The sequence below is a fragment of the Mustela erminea genome, chromosome 13 (genome assembly GCF_009829155.1).
Source record: "Mustela erminea isolate mMusErm1 chromosome 13, mMusErm1.Pri, whole genome shotgun sequence".
Classification (NCBI taxonomy): Eukaryota; Metazoa; Chordata; class Mammalia; order Carnivora; family Mustelidae; genus Mustela; species Mustela erminea.
This window is the reverse complement of record NC_045626.1, coordinates 14,646,936-14,665,700: the sequence shown is the minus strand read 5'-3', so window position 1 is coordinate 14,665,700 and position 18,765 is coordinate 14,646,936. Positions and strand designations below refer to the sequence as shown.

Here is an 18,765-nt window from a genome sequence, read left to right as displayed (position 1 = left end):
ATAACAGAGAGAAATGTAAGTAGACATCTACTCTGTCTATCATCTTTGCATGTTGCTATAAAAGGAAGAGATATTTTAAACTGGCAGCTATCTTGAGACCATGAGAACCTTAGGCTGATCTAGAGACTGACTTAGTTGAGCCATGGAAAAAAACTGTGGAGCCCCTTCCAGAAATCTTGTTGGGGGATAGCCTCTTGGTTCCTATGACACTTCTACTCAAGTATCCTGTTATTTGCAGCTCAAAGCATCTCAATTGATAAAACCAATCCTGAGGACTCAGGAGATGGATGTGGTGGTGAGCTTAAGTTCTGAGGGCCCACCTAAGGGGTAGGTTAGTCCCATTCAAAGAGCTTCGCTGAGAATGAAAAAGAGGAGTTATCTAGAGGCAGATCTGAGTGACTTCAAGAAAGGCAAAAGGGAGAATGAATGCTGCAGAAACAACCCAAAAATGTTTGATACATATGACAATACACCTTCATAAAAAACACCGAGCTTTTCCCCCAAGAACCTGTAGAAGCCCCATTAATTATGAAGACAACCAGAAAATAGACCCTCTTTGGCAGATTTCAGCTGAGCACTTCCTCCTGGGTATCGCACAAGTTCATCACACTTAAATGTTTAAAATAAAACTCATGGGGCGCCTGGGTGGCTCAGTAGGTTAAAGCCTCTGCCTTTGGCTCAGGTCATGATCTCAGGGTCCTGGGATCCAGCCCCACATACAGCTCTCTGCTCAGGGGAGCCTGCTTCCTCCTCTCTCTCTGCCTGCCTCTCTCCCTACTTGTGATCTCTATCTGTCAAATAAATAAATAAAATCTTTAAAAAAAAATAAAATAAAACTCACAGTCTCCCTCAAAAGTCATCCTTCTATTATATTCTAAATCTCAGGTCATAAGATCTCTTTCACCAGTTCAAATAAACTAGAAAACTGAAAATCATTCCTGACCCTTCCTTCATCACCACCTCCCAATAAGGCCAAAACTTCTGTTCATTCCATATCCAGAATGTCTTTTGGTTCATCTCTTGCTCTTCATTCCCATTTCCTTCCTCACTCTCACCCACGTCCTGTGCCCCACAGCAACAAGGCCTAGTTAGACTTCCAGAGTGTAGACACATTGAACTCCATCATTTCACATCTACTGGGATCTTAAACATTACTGAATGTTTAAAACAACCCTTCAAAAATTTCTTATACTGTTTCTGGGGCGCCTGGGTGGCTCAGTGGGTTAAAGCCTCTGCCTTTGGCTCAGGTCATGATCCCAGGGTCCTGGGATCAAGCCCCACATCAGGCTCTCTGCTCTGCAGGGGGCCTGCTTCCTCCTCTTTCTCTGCCTGCCTCTCTGCCTACTTGTGATCTCTGTCAAATAAATAAAATCTTTTAAAAAAAAATTTTTTTATACTGTTTCTGATATAAAGCCTCAGACCACTTTGTTCCCTAAGTCCACACTTAAAAGCATGCATCTAAAAGCACCATGGGGGACGCCTGGGTGGCTCAGTTGGTTAAGCAGCTGCCTTCGGCTCAGGTCATGATCCCAGCGTCCTGGGATCGAGTCCCACAGAGGCTTCTCCCTCTGCCTCTGCTGCCACTCTGTCTGCCTGTGCTCGCTGTCTTCCCCCCTATCTCTCTGATAAATAAATAAAATCTTTAAAAAAAAAAATAAAAATAAAAGCACCATGGTAATTAAGCTAACAACAAGCAAGGTCATTTAAATCAAAATAATGTTTGCTAAAGAAAATGAAGTAATAGGGCCAAAGGGCAGAATGAGAAAACAAGGGCTTTGAAGTCAGCAAGTCCTCCACCTGAGTTTTAGCTTATTAGCTGGGTGAAAACTGGTCAAGTCTCTTAACCTCTCAGAGACTTCCTTTTATGAATATGGGGAGCACGGTCCCCACTTTAGGAGCTGACAAGGGTTTGAAATAAGAAAACGATGGATAAGTAGGGCAGAATGACAGGAGACACTCAACAAACAACTGTTAGTGTTGTCCTTATTACTAGGCACTTACAAAATACTGGATTTTCTTCCTTATCCAGAACCAAGATTTGCATAGATTAAAAAACAAAATCCACAGGTTCATGTACTACTGCTCATATAATTTTCTCCTAAGAGAGCACCAACTGGTAACAATAAGCAATTCTAATAAGCTTTCTTAGGTTGATTTCCCCAGTCCAAATCCAACGAATAGCAGCAAATTGAAAGGCAGAAAGGGTGAAGTCAGAGAAACAGCAGCTGGCAGGAGGGAAGCTGAAGGAGATGCCTTCTCAAAATGCGCAAGCGGAGGGCAAACAGACTTCACCAGCCCAAAGGGACCTACCCCGAGAGGTACAGAGAAGAGCACCACGTGGTGGTTAAGGACACAGATTAGGAACCCCACTACGAGGGTCTGAACCCCAGTTCTTCTGCTAACTACCTTACAGTCTCAGGCAGTTTCCCAACCTCCCTGTGCCTCAGTTTCCTCTCTGTGAAACGATGACAATCACTATCCCTATGTCATAGGGTTGTATGGAAATACATGTGGAAGTAAATCACCTGAAGCTACAGGGGACCTTGACCCATAGTGATTGACCAGAAAAGCAACTGCTTTTATTGTTACCTCCATATCATCAATAGAGATTATCAGAAAGACTGAATCATCACGTATTGTGTTTTGTATCCTCTGCTTTTAAAGAGAAGTGGCAATACCTCTGATAATTAGTTCAATCAAAAATATCACATTCTAAAAATAGTCTGGCGCTTATGGTAGGACATTTTAGGTATCTGAAATATTCATGTATCTGAAATTCCACCAAGACTACCAGAAAAATGAGATACTACACTGAGATGCACATTTTTAAGTGGATGCAATTTTCAGTACATTAAAAGAGGTCTTTTCTTTCCCCCACGCCTGCAGAACCAAAAAGAGAGACAGGGAAGAAGACAGGCTTTTTTGAAAGGAGTTGCCCGGCACAGTGATGGGAGGGTCCAGCCTCAGCGGATGTTCCCCAGTGGGGAAAGAGCTGGACTCGATCGATCCCCAAGTTCCTAAGTGATCTAAAGATCCCAGCCTTGTGGCTTGTGAGATCGCCAGATCTTGGAACAAGCCTCCCTACCTCGAACACAAATCTGCCACAAATCTTCTCTTTTCTGTAAAGAAAACCACAAAAGAAATTTACTTATTCCCATTCCCTTAATTGAGAGAAGCTGGGAGCAGTGGTTCTTGCATTTTTATAAAGAACGAGTGAAAACCACTTACCAGATTTTTGTCAGTATGTCGTGTCAGGCTAGTAGGTAAGGTTTTTTTAAATAGTAAATCACTCAAAAAATGCTGCATTTAATTTTCAGTCCAAAAGCAGATGAACGTCATATATCGTCATCATTCAGATCTTGTTCTTTGTATCTCATCAGAACAAAAACGGAAGTCCTAATGCAGTCTGATTTTGGCAATAAGTTCATATACAGTCTTCAATATTTCAGTCTTTGGAACCAATCTTCTGAAGGTGGAGGGAAATGCCTGCCCTCTGCCATGAAAACGAGAAGTAAGAGTCTATGCACCCCTCACAACTGTGCCATCTTTTCTCATTTAGTTACTCCTAATAAGTTAGAAAATCTAAACAAAAGTGTGGCTAAGCCTCTGTGGCCAAGAAAACTGCCTGACAATATTTTTCAACTGTAGTCGTGAGCACTACAATTATATCTGACACATGAATCAATAAGACTGATTTTATTTTCTTATAGAATCTTCAGGATTCTCTTAGCATTTAGGGATTAACTCCAAGTAATCAATTGTTTAAGTTGGTAATTTCCACCTAAATGATGATTAAAAGCCCCACATTAATATCTACTCTTAAAAAAATAATTCAAAGCAAATCAAATTTGAGAATGTTATAAAAATAACATTCCATGGCAGCCCAGTACTTTACCACATCAACGTAAGAATCTATTAGTAGACAAGATATAAATCTGATAGGATTTTCTCAGTAGATACAAAAATGAAGTTTCAGGGGCAGCTGGGTGGCACAGTCAGTTGAGCGTCAGACTCTTGGTTTCGGCTCTTGTCGTGATCTCATGGGTCGTGAGAATGAGCCTCGCATTGGGCTCCATGCTTAGTGTGAAGTCTCATTGGGTTTCTCTCTCCCCTCTCCTTCTGTTCTTCCGCCCCGCCCCCCACGCTCTTTCTCTCTCTCTCTCAAATAAGTAAATAAATTTAAAAAAAAATTTTCCACAAAATTCCCATATTTTCCTAATAGAAGTAAAAATAATAACTAATATTTAGATACACTATCTCCTTTTACCACCTCATCACTAAATTCAGAAGATGACATCACAGAACTCCATGTAAAAATTTAGGCTTAGAGACATGGAAGAATTGGTCTAACACCTCATTTCCAAACCTAGGCTTTAACCCATCATAATACATTATTACTTACACACTTAGTTAAAAGAAAAAAAAGAGGTTGGGGCACCTGGGTGGCTCAGTGGGTTAAGTAAGCCTCTGCCTTCCGCCCAGGTCATGATCCCAGGGTCCTGGGATCGAGCCCCACGTCGGGCTCTCTGCTCATCGGGGAGCCTGCTTCCCTTCCTCTCTCTCTACCTGCCTCTCTGCCTACTTGTGATTTCTGTCTGTCAAATAAATAAATAAAATCTTTAAAAAAAAAAAAGAGGCTATTTCCTTAATGTGATAAACCATATCTACCTTAAATCAACAACCAGTATTATATTCATGACAAACAAGACATCAACAGCCAAGAACATTAAGACCCCTACATAAAAGATGTTAACAATTTATATAGAACACAAAAGTAGACAAATATAGGAAAAAAATAATTAAGCAAGATACCTTTTATGTGTATCCAAAATAGTAAATGTTTCAAATATAACACTCAGCTTTTTTAAGGATCTACTAGAACAATTACTGGTAGAAGCACAAATATCTATAACTTCTCCAGACAGAAATGTATCAATAAATACAAAAACTTTCAGAGAATCACATCTTTTGTTCCAATAACCCCTAGTTATTTCTAGGAAATAACTAGAAATTTATAGAATTTATATAAAAAGACACTCTTTGAAATGTTCTATGTAACATGGAGAAAACCGGAACCAGCCTATCGGAACAATAGCGGAATGGTTAGGTTAATTTTAGTCATCCTGATGAAAAAATATTAAGCCAACTTCAAAATGTTGTTTGAATATTCACCCAACTTAAAAATAATCTGAATCGAGACACAGCTAGCTAAACTTAAATGAAAAACAGGACAGCATATTTATACGTAATACTATATTAATTGTGTACCTATGTGTATTAGCAGAAAAAAAAATTGAAGTAAATATATGACAGTGTTGGCAGAAATTATTTTTGTGTGGTAGATGTATGGTTGATTTTTATTTCTATCTTCATACATTTCTGCATTTTACAAAATCTCTACAAGGAACCTGGATAAATGTTATTTTCTTTAAAAATGCTATAAAAACAAGAGGGTCTCAACTGATGGTATCCTTTAAGCGGGCAGTGTGAGACACCCTCAGTTTTTGTCAGCACGGAGCTCCAGAGGAAGTGATCTATCTGCACGCAGACTTGCTCTCAGCTTTCATGAATAAGGCAGCTGCCATCACACCGCTGATGTCCATTAGAGTAAGTGAATGCCAGCGACCATCAGGGTGGTCAGGCTTGCGCACACCTCTTTTGCTGTTCCCGACTAGGACTTCTGCCAGAAGAAGTAGGGGATGGAGGAGTGGGGAGCCTGAGGTAGACAACTGTCAGGGTCTATGCTCAAAGTGTAAGCAACCCATCCATAGGTATAATGACAAAACTGTCACTGAGTCATGGTTCTCATCACCAGTCGCCCTCAGACCATTAACTGTGAGAACCTACAGGAGCATGTATCCCCTTCTGGGATACATGTCTAGTTGCCCAGTTCAGTGGAGAGTTCTCGTTCGGCAAAAAGGTTGGAATTCATGAAACTGCTAAATTTCTTGAGATCTCCAGAGTCAAGTGCCTTCACACAGTACATTCTAGAATTTCTTGAGTGTTCTTTTTGTTTTTTAAAGATTTTTATTTATTTATCTATCAGAGAGAGAATGAGTGAGCACAAGCAGGGAGAGTGGCAGAGGGAAAAGCAGGCTCCCCACTGAGCATGAAGCCTGAAGCCAGAACTTGACTCCAGGACTGTGGGAGCATGACCTGAGCTGAAGGCTGACACTTAACCAAGTGAGCCAGCCAGCCATCCCTAGAGTGCTTTCTAGACAAGCTTGTCCATCCTCTGAGCAAATGCCCTTCACTATTCTAAATATACATAGAATAATGTACATAGACATAGAACAGACATGACTATATGTCTGCCAGGTGACTACATTAGACATCGAGAGTCAGGCAAGACAGCTTTATCATCTTCTACTACCTTCTAGCATCAACAGTGCCTATCCAACTAAAGCCAACATCTATTTGTCCATGGTGCAGAAAACCTTAGAAAAAAAATATTTCAGATTCTAGACATTGATTGTGTTAGGGCAATGGATAAAAGAAATTACTCTTTTTCATTTTAATTTTTTATAATTTTTCTAAATTTTCTCTCCTTGAGTATATAGTACCTTTATAATGGGGGGGAGGGGGCAACTTTAAAGTGCTTAATGTTCTCTGCTTTTGCAGAAATTAGCACCTGGCAAGGAGGACAGAGTCTTACAACTGGCTATATGACAGTATAAAGAGTATTACCAGCACAGTGCAAAAGTTTTGGGGAGCCCCCAGGGAAAGGGGAAGATTAACTCTGTCTAAGAAGAAACAGGAACGATGATGTTGAGTTAAGCTTCAGAGAGAAAGCAGCTTCTGAAATGGGCCTTGAAGGATGAGTACCATATTTATCTGACTAGATAGAGCATTCCAAGGGGAAGGTCAGCATGAGAAAACTCAGACATGAAAGTCGAGTACACTCTGGGGAAGTTAACCTGGTGGGACAGTCCTTATTTGATGTAGCCACCCAAACTGTCACCCTATTCCAACCCCAAAATTAATCTTGATTAACTTTCAATTCTTCAATATGCATTTGGGTTAAAATTGATTTCTTATTTTTATGTTTCACATTAAATAAAACTATGTGCTTCATCTGTCTCAATGTGAAAATTATTTTAAAAATGAAACTGATTTCAAAATTAAACAGATTTCAGTGTTCAGTCAATTCATTTAATTTGCATTTTAGAGATTTCTGTTGAGAAATTATAATGGTTCTTCAGAGCTCATTATTTCTTAGCTGTTTGATTAAAGGTTCTGTAACTTAGCTAATTCAGGTGTAGAACAACATTTAGGAAAACATATTTAAGTGGTTTTATGACATATGTGAGGATGTGAACTGTAATATAAATATGCAGTAATAGTTTCCAGCAGAAATTCTCTCAGACAGTTTAACCAGAGACTCCCCCAAATCACCTTACAGCCAGTGGGGGAAATCATTTGCAGTGACAGGACTGCCCGAACAAGGAAGAGAGGACTGGGGCTCAAGTCCCAGTTCCCTCATTTATCAGTTGAGATCAGAGCAAATGATAAACTCTGAACCTCAGTTCCCCAATCCATAAAAGATGTAGCAATACTATGTATTCCTTACTTCACAGGATTACTAAAAATAACATGAGCGTGTACATTCATCACTTATGCAATTGTTAAAGACCTTAGAGATAACCTTATTAGGTTTCTAGATTTTACTCCATTCAGGGGCCCTACAAGATGCAGGAAGAGTGGAAAGGATGAAGAACATCGCTGCGAATGGATGGGGTCCACTCGCTCGCATCCTCATTTTCAGCTGAGGAGTCTGAGATTATCTGCTTTACATTCTGGGCTCCCGAAGAAGCTTCCATTTGAAGGAAAATGCCCAATGGTTTAAAAGGATTGAAAACCACAGATTTATTCCAACTACCTCATATTACAATGAAAAAAGTAAAACCCAGAGGAGCTGGATAACTTCTCCAACCTTAAGTAACTAACTACAAAGCGGCTGGGCAAATAAGAAAATACAATTGAGTCATCTAACCCCAAGCTCAATATCTTTTCTGCTATCCACAAGGAAGAGTGAAATAACATGATGCACAGAAGTAAGGTGTATAGGAGAGAGGACGTCACCTGTACACGACAGGAATTCTGCTCAGCAATACAAAACTATAGCTCATTCACTAACCTGCATATTTATTCAATAAATATTAAATATCAGGTATATGCCAGACATTGTTCTAAGCACTGGTTTAAATGCTGAATGCAATTCCATTTCAAATGAAGAAACTCTGACACCCCCGTTTAACACTGGAATAAAACACTCCATTTTGTCTAAAACTGATGAATGACAGGCAAAGTATTATAAATTTAATTACTGCCTATCCAAAAGTACCTCTAGTTCCAGGAGTGAAACAAACGTTAATATACTTTTTTCTGGGGCCACTTTCCCTGAATTTCCTTATTAGCACCTTTCCTTTTATCAAAAGCTAACACTCCACCTGAGAAGTACATTTCCTATACTCTCACCTTCAAGGAATAGGAACCTACAGGCACTGCCCTTCTCCTCTGTATATTTATTTTCTCCCTACCTAGAGATCATTCTGCCATAGATAAATATCTTCTAGTAACTCCCATATTAAAAACAAAACAAAAACCTTTGCCCTCTGACCAACTGCAACTCAGTTTCCTTTCATAGTTTCAAAGCAACTGTTTTTGGAAAAGAGTTGCCTACAGATACCACAGTACAGATACTTCCCAAGCTTACCCCTCTCCCCCACCCACATCTCTCCTCAAGAAGGTGAGAAAGGAGATCTTGTCTGCTCACTATTTTATCCCCAGCACTGGAACAGCAGCTATTATCATATGCCAAATTCAGTAAATATTTGTTGTATGAATAAATCATGTAGAACCCTACAATGATTTAGTGAATTATATAACATGTACTTGCCAATTACTCATATATTTCTGAAAGATCAGTCACAGTATATGCTAAGTTTTACTTGTTCCAATTTTAAATAACACTCCAATCACCACTTGAAAAAATTTGTAATAACCCATAATGCTAGGGTAAAAGTAATCTACAAATGTAATTCAATCCCTACCAAAACTGAAATCAGATATTTTTGTAACTTGGCAAAATAATTCTGAATTCCATTCTAAAAGAATAAATATTTTTAAATCACTAGGAAAATTTGACTAAGAAGAATAATGCAGGCAAAACTGTACTACCAGATACAAAAATTGTGTTACAAAATAATAGTAATTAAAATAGGATAAGAGAGCAGAAACAAAAGAGAGAGTTCAGAATTGACCTCAAATATATCTAAGGATTTTGTAAACAAAAAAGGTAACACTTCAAATCAAGGAGGGAAATTGTGGTTATTCAATAAAAGGTCTTGGGACAACTGCCTCGCTACTTGCTAAATACGTAACCCTTCCTTACTCCTCATACCAAATTCCAACCAAATTCATAATAGAAAATAAGGATTTAGAAAATAATTTTATAGCCTTGGAGTGAGAATGCCTTTTGAGTATATCAACAAAGCTAGCACCATAAAGAAAAACACTGACTGATGACAGACTCAAGTCCTTAAAAGTGAAAAGACATATATGGTGAAAACAAAACAAAATAAACTAGGAAACCCTGTCAGCGAGATTAAAAGGCAAACAAAACCCAGCAAACATTTCTGCATCATATAAATGAAAACTGTTACAGAAGAGTGATGCTAAATCCACAGAAAGAAGAACATCCTGATAGCTAAATGGGCAAAGGAAATAAATAACTCACAAAAGAATAAATATAAATGGTCAGTAAACATGTGAAAAGATAGCCAGGATCCTCGTAATCAAAAGAAAGCCAGTGAAGATGTTAAATTTCTTTTAACTGTTATCCTAGCCAGCTGAAACAAAAGTATTGACAATACAAGGGGAGGGAGGGAATGGCAGCAAGGGGAAGGAAAACAATTCTTCCGCACTTATTCTGAGAGAATAAACTGACATAAAGTTTCTGGGAGTTAGTCTGGCATCTAATGTAAAATATCCATTAAGCGAATAACCAGACAATTAATACATAAAGGGTATTATTTGTGGAGTCATTTATAATTGAAAAAAAAGTCTATCAGTGGGAGATTACTGAATATGTCATTATTGATCTGTGCAAAGAACTACTACAGAAACCTAATAACGTGAACCTACATTTTTGAAATGTAGAAAGATACCCACAATATGTCAAGTGGAAAAAACAGATGACAAAATCATTCTACCTCCTAAATATTTCTCGAGTCAATCCTCTTCTTTCGTCTCCACCGCTACTCCGGCACAAGCTAACATCGCGTCCTCTTTCCTGCGCCAGCCTGCCTTCTGTGGCATGTCCACAGGCAGCTATGGGACAGCTTTACAGTGCTAATACCTGCTTATCTTACTGCTCACTGAAAAAGCGTCCTACCCCTTGGCCCATCCAGTTCCTGCCTCCTCCTCCAGATCTCTTGCCTCTCTCCTGCTGGCTCCAACCTCCGTGGCCTTCTTTCAGTTCCCTATAACCCCTGGCCTACTCCAGTCTTGGTCTCTTGCACTTGTTCTGGAACATTCTCACCCACCCTACACCTCCCATCTCCACACTATGCCTGATGATGCCCCTGCCTTTTCAGCATTCAGCACAGATGCCATCACCTCAGGAAAGGCTTCCCTTTCCATATACTGTGGGTCAGTGCTGCCTTTATACATTCCCGTAGCTCTCTTACCTTTTCCTTGCTCACCTTATCAGTTTGCGATTTTTTATTTGTAGAATAGATCGTTACTATCCATCTCCCTCTAAAGGCCAAGGACAAAGACCATGTCAATTTTCTTCATCATTATATGTCACTGACATGTATTAAACACAATATGGAAACTGCCATGTATCAAGCACTAAAATATATTATGAGTGAAGGAAGGAAAAGAGGGCGAGAAGAGAGGAGAGAATGAGGAGTCAGTACTGTTACTTGAAATTCAATAGAAAGAGCTAAAACCAAGACCTAAAGCTACTTCTTGATTATGATGATTAAAAATGTATCTATCCATCACAGATTTTGAACCATGAAAGTAGTAAACAGACACCTCACCAAAGAAGATATACAGATGCCAAAGAAGTTTATGAAAAGATGTTCCATATCATGTCATCAGGGAAATACAAATTAAAACAATTAGATGTCACCACTACTTACCCTTTTAGAATGGCCCAAATCCATGATACTGACACCACCAAATGCTGATGAAATATGAAGCACTAGGAACTCTGATTCATGCTGGCAAGAATGCAAAATGGTAACGTTAATTTGAAGGTCAATCTGGTGCTTTCTTACAAAACTAAGTACACTATTCTCATAGGATTTAGGAATTGTACTCCTTGGTATTTACCTAAAAGAAGTTGGGTCTGCACAAAAACCTGCACAATGTTTACAGCAGCTTTATTCATAATGGTCAGAACTTGGAAGCAACCATAGTGGTCCTTCAGTAGGTGAACAGATAAACTGTGGTAGTTCTAGACATGGGATGCCATCCAGTGCTAAAAAGAAATGAGCTATCAAGTCATGAAAAGATATGAAGGAGAATTTACATGCACGTTACCAAGTGAAAGAAGCCAATCTAAAAAGGCTACACACTATATGACTCCAAACAAATGACATTCTGAAAGAGGCTAAAACTATGGAGACAGTAAAAATATCAGTGGTTGTCAAGAGTTGGGGGAGGGAAGGATGAAGAGGCAGAGCACAGAGATTTTTAGAGCAGTGAAAATACTCTGTATGATACGAGAATCGTGGATACATGCCATTATTCATTTTGCATCCAACACCAAAAGTGAACAGTAAGTAAATGATGAACTTTGGATCACAGTGATGTGTCAATGTCAGTCCAGCGCTTGTGACAGATGTACCACTCTAGTGGGGAATGCTGATAATGGAGGGAAGCTATGCATGTGTGGAGACAGGGGTGATACGGGAACACTCTGCTTTGCACTCAATTTTGCTATCAACCTAAAACTGCCCTAAAAATAGTCTCTTAAAAAAGTGCTAAAGGTGGTGGTTGGGTGGCGGCATCTGAGTGGCTCAGTGGGGTAAGCCTCTGCCTTCAGCTCAAGTCATGATCTTAGGGTCCTGGGATCGACCCCCACATCAGGCTTTCTGCTCAGCAGGGAGCCTCCTTCCCCCTCTCTCTCTGCCTGCCTCTCTGGCTACTTGTGCTCTCTCTCTGTCAAATAAATAAATAAAGTCTTAAAAAAAAAAAAAAAGGTACTAAAGGGCTTTTTTTTCCTAGTATTTATCCTTCACAAATCAGAGGCTCAATGATGCATTTTCCGCTTATTCCCCTCATTGCCACAAACAAAATGGCAAATTCATCTCTAGCGTCAGGATCACTGTCTGGGTCAAGTTTATAGAACGTCAGTAATTCTGATGCCGAGAAACAGACCCATCTGTAACCCAGAGCCAGGATGTCCTAAATATTGTCCATAACAAAGCCAATTCTATTTTCCATTTGCATACAACAAATCAGAAATTCTATTTTAAATCAATGATTCCAGATTTCCACTTCTCACTCCCTCTTGCCCTAAAGAATTCCTAAGATTGGGGCGCCTGGGTGGCTCAGTGGGTTAAGCCACTGCCTTCGGCTCAGGTCATGATCTCAGGGTCCTGGGATCGAGTTCCGCATCGGACTCTCTGCTCAGCAGGGATCCTGCTTCCCTCTCCCTCTCTCTGCCTGCCTCTCCATCTACTTGTGATTTCTCTCTGTCGAATAAATAAATAGAATCTTAAAAAAAAAAAAAAAAGAATTCCTAAGATAATTCCACTTTCTAGGGAAATTTCACTATAAACCCGAAAGGAAAAGACCAATTTCCTCTTCATCTTCTCTCTGCTCTTGTTTTCCACATCATATGCCACAATATCCACCAAATCCACCCCTAACCACCTAGAAACTCAGGGCAGACATTTTGCTCCCATGGTTATCAAGTTCTAGTCCATGGATCCTAGCTCAACATTGTATTTTTAAAATTTTGGAATTGCACTGGTGACAATCAAATGTTCATCTGTCAGTACAATAAAGAATCCAGGCCTAAGTGTAGAGCCCAGTCCATTTCTCCCAGTTAGGTCATTCTGATCTCACTTAGGAAGATGAAAGCTATTAAGAGAGCCGAAGACCACAGTGGTTCAAGGTGGTTAACGATTTTATTTTGAAAGGATTCAAGAAAATTACTGTGCATTTTGGCATCAAATACATGTGATATAAATTGTGTATAACTGTAGGCAGATTGGCACCTGTGGATAGTGGGTGGCTGAAGATTTACAGTCAATATTTAGTCAACAGCTCAGTCACTTTGCTCTCGATAGAAATGTCTATGACTTCTTCCAAATATTATTTTCCACTGTGTTTACAAGCTCATGTAATCTTTTTCCCACCAGTTATATCAAAATAATTTTTTAGGGGAGCCTGGGTGGCTCAGTGGATTAAGCCGCTGCCTTCAGCTCAGGTCATGATCTCAGTGTCCTGGGATCGAGCCCCGCATCGGGCTCTTTGCTCAGCAGGAGCCTGCTTCTCTCTCTCTCTCTCTCTCTCTCTGCCTGACTCTCCGCCGACTTGTGATCTCTCTCTCTGTCAAATAAATAAATAAAATCTTTAAAAAATAATAATAATAATTTTTTAAATGATACATTTCAAAGACATCTGACATGCTAGTAAATGGGTCCGCAAGTGTGTTTATATCCCTGGTGTAATTGAAGGAATGGAATTATGGTAGGTAGACCCGCAGGAGGTCATTTGACATTTCTGGAAATGATATTCTTTACCTATACGGTAAAAAATAAGCCAAATCATCTGCTAGACTTCACTTCCCTTCTCAAATAGGCTTTTAATTTATGTAACAGTCTGCTTGTATCTTATACATGGCATTTATCAGATTCTACTTTTTAGGTATCTGAATTTTTCGTACTCTACCCACTCCTACCACCACCAACTCCGGGTCCCTGGAGCCAGGGATTTTGTTTCATTCTATCAGTATATTCCCTGCTATACTTAGTAAAGTGTCCCAAATGCTCAGGTGCTCAGAATAGATACTGAATGAATGGGAGTGGTCAAAAGTGAGCAATTCCCCTGACACCCACTGTTCTGGGTTGAACTGTGCCCCCCCCCCAAAAATTCCTATGTTGAAGTCCTAATCTCCAGTATCTCAGAATATGACTGTGTTTGGAACTAGGGTTGTTGCAGATAAAATCAGTTAAAATGAACAGGCTGGGCTCCAATCTAATTTAGTTGGTATCCTTATATAAAGGGGAAATTTGGACATAGACACAAACACAGAGAACAGCATGCAGAGATCACCGTGAAGTTTTTACAAGTCAAAAAACACCAAAGTTTGTTAGCAAACTACCAGAGGTTAGGAAAGAGGCTTGAACAGATTCTCCCTCAGAGCCCCCAGAAGGAACCAACTTTGCCAGCACCGTGACCTTGAACTTCTAGCATACAGAACTACAAGACAATAAATATCTGTTGTTTAAGTCACCCAGTTTGTGGTTCTTTGTTATGTCAGCCGTAGCAAAGGGTACACACACTGCATTACCAATAGCTGCCTCACTGGCAGTTACAAAAATGAACCCTTGGAGCCTCCACAGGTGAACAGCCACAGCTGCTGCTAGAAACCCAAGCCCTCTTGGCCAGTCTCACCAAATCCTCACGTCCACCGTCTGTACATCTGACCAACCCCTTACCTGCCCATCTATCCCCCTCCACTGGGCCTGGGAGACTTCCAGTATGCTCTCCCCTTCCACAGAACACTCCTTCCACTTCCCTTGCCTTACTGGAAACCTGTGCTCCCCCAAGAGGACCTGCTGTCTGGAACCTGCCACTTTCTTAACTGGAAGCTGGTTTGTCTTTTGAGCTTCTTAGAAGTCCAAGCCAAGAGTATGAGTTGCCCAAAACTACCACTTCCTCTTCCCTTTACAAACCCTCCTGCTTCTGGAAGTTTCACACTGTGCCCACTGGCTCCATTAGCTGCTGTGTTACCTTACCATTCACTGAGACAGCAGAGCAGGATAGTTAAGAATGGAGGTGCTATGGCCATATTGCCCTCATCAGAGAACCAGTGCTGACACCTGCTAGCAATGTCACGTGGGCAAGTCTGTCAACTTCTGTGCGCCTCATTTTGCTCATCTATAAAATGGAGCAATGATAATATATAAAGCTCTTTGAACAGTGGTAAGTGCCAAATAAGTATGAGCTACTATTATATCAGTTTCTAGGTCCGAGTTGTCGTCTTTATCTCTACCTTACTCATTGTCTTCTTTCTTGGTGCCTTCCACATTCATGGGGATGACCCATCCCAACTTTGGCTTTCAATTCCTTGATCTCCTTCTTTCCATTGACTTTCTCCTTCACATTATCTGAGCCATTGATGACCCTGATCATGTTCCAGCCTCATCAACTCCAAAATGTGTACCACCTCGAACTTCTGAAATTAAAAACACCCCATTCTCTGATCACAACCTCCAATCTGTCTGCTTACTTGTGCAAGTGCTCTCACTACAAAAAATCTACAACCTCCCATGGCAACCCAGAGATGCCATTCTCAGTATTCCTCAGTCTCCTCCGTCTTCATTCGCCTCTACATTCTTCCTCTCCACACTGGTACTCAAACAAGTGAATACTGCTAAAGAAAATTATAGAACCATTTAAGCTGGTGCAGTGGGTTTCGGCACTTTGAAGTATTTCCCTTCCTTCCATTAGTTATCCATACAACAGTAAGACTGTTCCTTTTAAATATGCTGATAGGCAAGACTCTGTTGACTCTCACACAACTGGATGCATGAGCAGCTGTCTCTGGCTGCTGGTTCCCAGTTCAACCCTAGTCATAATCATTAATCTCGATAATGGATGGCTGTTTCAAGTAGCAAATGGGAACCCTCCAAGACTAACTGCCACTCCCAAGTTCTTTCCTGAGACTCCCACTCCCCTCAAACAACCTCTTTATGTCTTTACTGCTAGATGTGGGATCTAGTTATGGGGATATTCTATGAAAAAGTGTTCATTTCTTTTCATAAAAGCAAAGCAAGACATTTTTTTTTCAGAAGAACAGGTACTTTTCCAATAGTCTTAGAAACTATCCATCCCCCTCAAAGACTGTGCACCAGCCCTGCAGTGAAGCCTGGTTCCCAACTCTCTCCCCAGGCAGAGTATCTCTACCCATGCCTGTGCGTGCATAAGTGCGTGCGTGTGTGTGTACACAGGCGTAGGCATCACTGTAAAATGAGGAGCACACACCACTGAGGGGGTATTCAATTCACTTTTACCTTGATGGCCATTTCTTAGACTAGAGAACAGTATTCTCACTTTAGCTGGCTCTGCTAAAAGAGTAAGGATTAGTTCGTTTAGAAAATTCACAGCCCAAGTTAGAAGCCGTAAAAATCATTTTCAGAACTCATCTTTTCTAGGTATTCTTCTTAAAACCAGTAATTTAATTTACTAAAATTTTTAAATTATTTTTAAACCTGAGTACTTTCCCCCATTCTTTCTTCTGAAGACCCCTTTTTATCTGCCCAGAGAGCTTAAAACCCCAGAAGGTTCTCTTGCGCTTTTTCAAGCTCTACCTCATGACAGACCATAGTTATTTCCAAAATCCATAGTGATTTCTGAGAGTTGACCTCCTCTCTGCTTGACAATTCTCCCACAGTTTACACACGTTGCCTCTGAGCAACTTGGCTTTAATTCTGGGGTTTGTAATTAACCTGCAGTGTGAATGTTTGCTGCAGGTGAATTTTTACCAAACCTAAGATGCCTCCATGTGAAGCAAGTAAGAGCCTAACTCCACAAATTCAGATGTTCAAAAGATCAGATCTATTTTTCCATTATTCCACTTCTGTTCTAAATCTCCATTCTGTACGGGTGGCTGGGAGTTCATCTCTGGCATTCAGCAAACCTCCTTCTCCTGGGATCAGCCTAACTTTCTGGGGAGAACGGAGAGTTTTCATGGTAGCAAGACATTGGTGACAGCATTTCCCATTCACCTAAACAAAGTCTCCTGAGACATCCCTGGTGGCTGTCTGCATGATTCCTTCAATCCCTGCTGATCTCTCTACTGTGTTCTGAAGACGGGAACTGTTTTAGCTTTGGTGCCATGCTGGGCCACCAGAGCCTCTCTGATGCTACTCATGACCCCATACTTCGATTCCTCTGATTGAGAAAGGGACTGTTCCTTCCATGGGCATTAACCCAGGACACAGGAACAGATCACCCCAATCTCAGCATCTCTGAGTTTCTTGGTGGTTGGCAAACCTCTAAGACTTCCCACGGACTCACCTATACTCCTGTCCTCCTTACCTCTCCTCTTTCCCTCCATAGACTTCCCCATCTCCCTCCCAACTTTCCATATTCCAAGAAATAGTTTTCTCATCTAAACAAATAGTTTTCTCTGTCTCCTATAGTTTCTTCCAGGCATTTTGTCTCAAACCTTACTCTGACTCGCTCTCCCCCTGAGGCAACAAGGGCCCTCCTGGCTGCTCTAGCACCCAGCCCTTGCTCAGTTCCTTGAACACTTGACCTTTCCTTGGCCCAAATACTCTCTCAACCCTCCACTTGGCTGCCTCCTTCTCACCCTTCCAGCCTCAGTTTATCCTCTATTCAGTGAAACCTCCCCTAATCACACTAAGCTGCTACCCTTTAGTCTCCATTACCGCTGTTCCCGTAGACCTTTCACAACTCGTTAATTTTTGTTTCTCTTTTGTTTACCTGTTTGTTGTCTGTGCTCCCTCTGGACTGTAAGTTCTAGGAGAGAAGAGACTTAGGGTTAGGAGCATATGCATGGGCTTTGGAGCCAGCCTGCCTCAGTCCTAATCTCAGCTCTGTGCTTATTAGCTGTGCGACCTTGGGCAAGTCATTCAACCTATGACTCAGTTTCCTCTTATGTAAAATGAGGGACACTTGCCTTATAAAGTTGTTATGACAAATAAGTCAATACTGGGCACACAGAAAGTGCTATAAAATATTTATTAGAACAAATACCTAACACTTGGCATAATGCCTAAGTTATATGGGATGCCCAAAACATGTCTACTGAATGTAAGAATAAAAGGGGGGAGAAATGAATCAATGTGGTATTCATTCATTCATTTCTCCCCCCTTTTATTTTACTACTGTCTGTAATTCACATGCTCTACTAGTTGAATCACAGGGTAAGAAGACCAAGGTCATTTGCTTGAATCCTAAAAAGGGAAGCAAAGTTTATTGTTCCCCAGCAACCGAGTACATTTCTAAACCTGTGTAGTTGTCCAGCAACTGAATAATGCTGTCTTCAGCTAGAATGAGTAAGAAAGTCTGAATGGGTCAATGTTTGCTTATCACAGTTAGCATAAAAATCATACCCAGGACATGTCCTATTCACTGTAGCCTCACATGAATGCTAGCTCTTATGTTTAATCACCCTATGAAAACTATCATTTTATAGACAATAATCCTAGAAGCTGAAAAGAGTAACAGCAATTTAATTCTGGTCTCCTTAGATTACTTACATATGTATAAAGTTAATATATCTAGAGGTACATATTTAACTCTATATATGGCTATGTAATCAAAATCTGAGTCAAGTATTTGACTCAAAGAACAGTACATGCAAGGTCGGAAAACCCTTCTGCTGACTCATGTGTTGACATTTTTTTTTCAATATCCAAAACAAAACAAAAAAGGAAAGGAAAAGCAGAAGTATATCAGAAGATACAGAAATGATCCTTAAAGAGGAGTCCTTACTATGCATTTAAGATTATCTACGACATCCAGCATGTGCAAATGTTCCTGTTT

The 18,765-nt window shown here is 40.4% G+C and overlaps 1 protein-coding gene and 1 long non-coding RNA gene across 5 annotated transcripts in view; one reads left to right on the top strand and one right to left on the bottom strand.

Moving 5' to 3' along the window:
• CDH20 (cadherin 20) overlaps positions 1-18,765 on the top strand; it is a 203,072-nt gene that overhangs the window by 47,871 nt on the left and 136,436 nt on the right. The gene's annotated exons all lie outside the window — the stretch shown is intronic.
• The window catches only part of LOC116572045, an 84,081-nt gene continuing 81,566 nt past the window's right edge, over positions 16,251-18,765 (bottom strand). For both annotated transcript variants that reach the window (XR_004278104.1, XR_004278103.1), the window contains 2 exons: positions 17,701-17,736; positions 16,251-16,919 (listed from right to left, as the gene is read on the bottom strand). This is a non-coding gene — a long non-coding RNA (uncharacterized LOC116572045). The remainder of the gene's footprint in view (positions 16,920-17,700; positions 17,737-18,765) is intronic.